Here is a 6,002-nt window from a genome sequence, read left to right as displayed (position 1 = left end):
TAGGTGATGGGGCTACTGCACTTTTCCCAAACTCCCACCCTGGCCGGTGTTCTGTGGTGATGGAACATCGCTGATCAGTGACAAGGTAGGTCTGTACCAAAGCGTACTCTGCTTTACCCTCCATTTTTAATCTAATTGGGACTGCTGTCTACAAAATGAGCCCCACATCCTAGCAAGTAAAACTTGAAACTAGCCACAAGACCGATAACTCAACAAGAACATGCGAGAGGCTGTGACTTCTTGCAACCTGAGCAGTCTTCTGTATTTGCTTCACTTCTCAGTCCCTGAAGCAACCTTCATCAGTCCCAGTCATCTTCCCTAACCTTATAAACTAGCACTTGTCAGTGGTGCTAGTTTTGGTCATTAAGCACATGTACTGTTTATAAGGTTGGGGAAACCTGCAGTCAGCTGAGACTGAAGAAGTCTTGTGATCAAAAACTTTTGTGATATTTATCACTAAAAATGTAAACAAACTTAATTAAATTAAAGTAATGAATGATTCTGATGTCTTATATCCACATAAATAATAATTTTACTCAGTGTCACATGCATTAAAATGGGTTTCAACAGGCTCAATAACAAAAGCCTGTTTTTAATGCACTATTAACCTCATAACGTACATTTAAACAGAACAAAGAAAACAAAATGAAAAACAACTTGAGATTCAGAGTTTTTACAGTGCATTGTTAGCAGGGTGCATCACTGTACTATGGTACAGTGATTGCAAAACATGCTAATGTTAGCTTCCTACCACTGCCACTTATAATAATACACAATATTTCCCTTTAGCCTTTTATGCCATTGTCTTAATTCTGCATTGGCTGACTCACTAGCACGCTCAAATTCCACAAAACAAATGGCAACATGAACTCTACTATTTGAACACAGTGTAATGGGGACCAGAGTCGCCATGCGATGGCAAAATTGGTTAAACACCAAAGCATTGCGTCTCATAGTGGTTTGATCCACTGCCTATCATTTCCTAGTCCAGGCGTGGGCAACCTTCAACATCAAAAGAGCCATTTTAGCTCCTCCTACCAAACAACAGAAAAAAACGAGCAGCACACGCTGGTGGCAGGGGGTGCCGGGGACAGATGGGCAGATGACAGATGTAGCTGGGAGATGATAAATTAATAAATATAGGACATGTATTAATAGGGTTACAGTTAACCATAAATCTAATCCGTGGTTCATGAGCCATAGATTGCCGGCCTCTGTACTAACCTAAAATCACCAGTTGCTGAATTTTTGGTTTCCAAGTGGTTTGATTTGGTGTTTCTCATGGTCACACTGGCCCTTGGTTTCCTCTATGAAACCACATTTAAAATCAATGGAAATGCAGCTGTTCAAGGCAAACGACGTTGTGGCACTGGACCCAAGCGTCATGGAATTACAGAGAGTTATATCAGTTCATGCTCCTGCCAGCACGAATATCTGTGGATATTTTAGTGCTGACTCAGGACCCAACATCTGGCTAGCATAGCTAAATATCTGTCACTGATATTAGAGTTACAACTTTTCAACCAACACAGGAGAAGCATAGTGGCCTGCTCGCATTTTCCCTACTGTTGATGGCTTTGAGTTTTGTAGAACTGCCATAAAGACGAACAAATCTTTTGTTATGCTGCCATAGACGCTATCCAATGCCAACAAACTGAATGCTACAGAAAATTAATGTACATTTACTTCAGGTGTTTAGCAAAACTAGCTTCTGTAATGTGGCCTTGCAGAGATGCAGTTCAAAGTAAGGAGGCAGGAATCCAAGTATGTTGCACTGGCTCAGCGTTAGTGTAGTTAACCTGCCTGAAGCCTTTTGGAGGTGGAGAAGGCCTGGTTAGGGTTATTACAGGTCCTCTGTACTTCATAACATAATGAATGCTTTATTTCCTTTTTGAGCATGCTCCATTCTTTACTTCCTTAAAAAACAAACAAAAAAAGCTGCTCTAAGTTTTAGTTTTCTTCCTGTCTTTGTGTTGCAGTGAAATGTTTCCACTGATTTAAGGACTGACAGAGAAACCTGGCTGCCTCAGTTCAGAATATTTTTCAAGCTACCTGTGGGAATACACGCTAACAGTTTAGGCCGCAGGCAACCATGCTCCCAAGTGTCCCTCATAGATTGAATCTTGGTCACTGATGGATTTCTGTTATTAATAGAGCTGCTTCGTCACCAAGAGGTTAATATTGAAAGGTGATATTCACAGCGGAAGACTCTGGGATTTGCTCCAGTATGAATATAATTTATTGTTACTTGTCTTTTTCTCAATGAGGGGCCTTCATCCGGGTAAGACCGTATCAGAGGCCTGTTTCTTCTCCGCTGGCCTCGTGCTGCTCTGCTTGTTTGCAGTGTGAGTTTTCCTTGCTGCTCCCCTTGAGCAGTTGGCAAGTAGGTTCAACTTGGGTAAGAGCTGCATTAGCTCAGGTTCATTAAGAAGCAGTTTTGTGTTGACAAGGCAGATGATAGATTCGCTTGAATTGAGTTCTCTGGAAGGCTGTGGAGTGCCGTGCACGGCTTCATCAGTTCATTGTGGATGAAAGTGATGGAAATGAGATGTGGGAAAACTAGCTCACACACCTCTGGATCTCATTCATAAATATGTTTCCCTCCTGCCCCCACATACACGTACCTCATTCATTACTGTATAAATGGAGAACTAATGCTAATCAACACTAATCAAACACTTAAACGGAAGTGGTGGCTTTACATAGCAGGTCATGACTGAAGAAGTTAGTCTCTGTGGAAACGAATGGGAAATCTCTAATCTCTATTTCTTCCTGTAAGAATATTCTTTTCCCTCTACTGCTTAGTCAGCAAGCAGATTTAGGTCAAAGGTCAGGCTCAACCATTCAAGGAATCGGTGAGATTGCTGCTCTGTGATACAGCAGAGTAGAAAAAACATTAGAACACCACTGTTCATACTGTATGTTCTTTATAAAGAAGTATTTTATAATAAAAATGCATCAAACAGACACGTGACAGCAGGGAATTTTAGCTTTTATTGGAACAGGAAGCTGTGAAAAAAAGTATACCCTTACTGCTTCCACGGGACATAAGAGGATAAGTAATCAAATGCACCTGATTAATACCCCACTGTGAGCACCTCTATAAAAGCAAATGTTTTGCTGTTATAGACACAATGTAGACACTTTATTAATGAACAAGCACCAAAGGGTTAAAGAACTCCCATTTAACAGGATGAGATCTTCTGCAGAACTAAGCTCAGGAAGGGTCATCCACCTGATGTAATGAGGGGAGAGGAAAGAGACAACACAGAGATACAATAATATTGATGGTTGCAGCTTTTACTGATCCACCTAGCTACAAGTGCTCGTGCTAAACATGCAACGTCCAACAAACTAGGAAACAGAAAAGAACCACTTGCAAAAAGAGACCTATGAACAGTAGTAAGACATGAGTGGTAAGACCTCAAATAGAGAGATTTAATTGCAAAATAAGTTGAAACTCTTTTCAGTTCATCATCTTTTTAAATTAGTGTGCAGAATTAGGATAAGCACACATCGACTGACACCTAATGACAGTTGCAAAAAGTCTGATTGTCCTGAGGCAGCTTATTTCAGGCTTGGCAAATACCTAACTAATAACCTTAGAAAAACATTTCCAAACTCCTACATTAGCAGACATGTTGTTGTTTTAATTGCGGTAATTCTGTTGCTCTGTGTGTAAAGGTAGGAGTGCCCTTACCTTCATTGTTCAGTGCTCGAGACAACATGCAGACACTCCTAGGAGGTGTGTGTGTTATGTCTCTTATCACCTTCGCCCTGACATGATGCAGACAGTCCTGTGTGGGGGTGAAGCTGAAGGTAATTTTGGCTGTGAAAAGGCATAAATAATGTCCCCACACATGGCTGTTGAGTGGACCAGTGGAAAATGAGACCCTTTAAACTCTGCAAGCACGTACGATTGCAAACAATTGCAGAAATGCTGAAAAGGTTGTTTCAGTGTGTGCTTCTGTTCTCAGGCCTTTCCAATTAGCGACTGCAGATAGAGCCGGCACAGCAGGCATTTGAGCTTTTGCAGTTTCAGCATGCTCCTTGTAGCTCAGAGCGTCGTCTTTTTTTCCACAGCAACGAGCCAAATCAGTAAAGGTCACCTCTGTGCACTTCCCTCTGCTTATTTCTGCTTTGAAACTAAGGTTAGAAACACATAGTAAGCACAGATGCAGAGAGTGTTATTGATGTGATGATTGCTTTGTTTAATAAGCCAGTTTTCAGTAAAGTAATAATGTATCTAAAAAGATATTATTCTGTCCATCCCTCCATTTTCTTCACCTTATCAAATTCAGGATCGCGAGGGTGCTGGAGCCTATCCCAGCTGCCATAGGGTGAGAGGTGGAGTAGGCCCTGGACAGGTCGCCAGTCACCAGCAGGAATAAGTTTATGAATGCATCTGTGTATGTATGTATTTATTTAATTTTGTAATTGAATTAAAAAAGGAAAACTCTCATATATTCTACATTCGTTATCTGTAAAATGTTACTTTATTTTTGATGTTTGTGGTGACCAGCTCGTGAAAATCAGAAATTCTGTCAATCCTCTCAAATTATTAGAATTAATTTTGAGTCACTTTTAGTAGGAAAAGTGCAACAGGGATGAACCCAGACTTGGGAGGATTGTCAATAAATGTTGCTTCAAGAACTTTAGCGAGTTTCATAAGGAGTTGACTGAGGCTCGGATTCAGATCCATCACACACAGACATGTTTAGCAAAGGGGTCGCAGCTGTCAGGTTCCTCATATCGAACCACTTCAGAACCAGAGGCAACATCACAAGACCTTACCGGGGCTGAGGAGACAAAGAACTGCACTGTTGCTCGGTGGCCTTGTTTTCACATGAAAGTAAATGTTGTATTTTATTTTGAAATCAAGGTCCTAGAGTCAGTCTGACGCACAGAATCCAAGGTGTTTGTAGTCCAGTGTGAAGTGCAATCTGATGATTGTGGTATCATGTCCTCTGCTGGTGTTGGTGGTGGTCGGCCCACAGTGTCAAAATGGGTTTAATGTATTTGATTGGCCAGCAAACTCGCCTAGCATGACCCCATAGAGTCACAGATAAGCTTGAGGCTTCTATCAAAACAACCTGGCCGGTGTCCTGCAGGTTTTAGGTCTCACCCTGGGTCAACACACCTGAATCACATGATTAGTTCATTACCAGGCCTCTGGAGAACTTCAAGACATGTTGAGGAGGTCAGTTAACCTTTAAATCAGCTGTGTTGGATCAAGGACACATCTAAACCCTGCAGGACACCAGCACTTGAGGCCTGGAGTTCCCCCACCTCTGCTATAGGGGGTCTCCACTTCCGATCTCAAGCACTGGGTACTGCTAATATAAATTAAACGCACAGCTGTCGTTTTGAAGCACTTGCTTGGTATTCAGCTTCTGTAATTAACTTACCACTGCGAACAGAGAAATCCTTTAGAATAACTGTTTTCCAGAAGCAGAGTTACAGCTATGCTGCAGTCTTAAAAACTGTTACAACCAAATTTAACATTTTAATTAATTAAATAAAATCGGGCCTCCCTGAGCCTGGTTCTATCAGATTTTCTTCCTGTTGAAAGGGAGTTTTTCCTCCCCGTTGTTCCCAGTGCCTGTTCATAGGGGGTCATCTGCTTGTTGGGGTTTTCTCTGTATTATTACTGTTGTAGGGTCTTTACCTTACAAAGGCAACTGCTGTTATAATTAGGTGCTCTATAAATAAAACTGAATCAAATTCAATTGAAATGAATTGAACTGAATATAAATATGAGCACCATGTTACAGATATCCAGAGTGTCAGTGGGCACTTGAATGCAGCAACAGAAAATGTTGCTTGTGGTCTTCACATTTGTCCCCTGCATCAAATTGTACAACTGCTACAAAACAAGTTGAATAATTTATTTATATATCTACAAAAATATATGTCTAAATGAACAAAAAAATTATAATGAAATAAAATAAAGAGTCAGCCAAAAAGACAAACACCTTCATGGGTCAGTGGAACTGTTCGCA

The sequence above is a fragment of the Perissodus microlepis genome, chromosome 5 (genome assembly GCF_051167445.1).
Source record: "Perissodus microlepis isolate ML-2025 ecotype Zambia chromosome 5, ASM5116744v1, whole genome shotgun sequence".
NCBI lineage: Eukaryota > Metazoa > Chordata > Actinopteri > Cichliformes > Cichlidae > Perissodus > Perissodus microlepis.
This window is presented reverse-complemented; position numbering follows the sequence as displayed.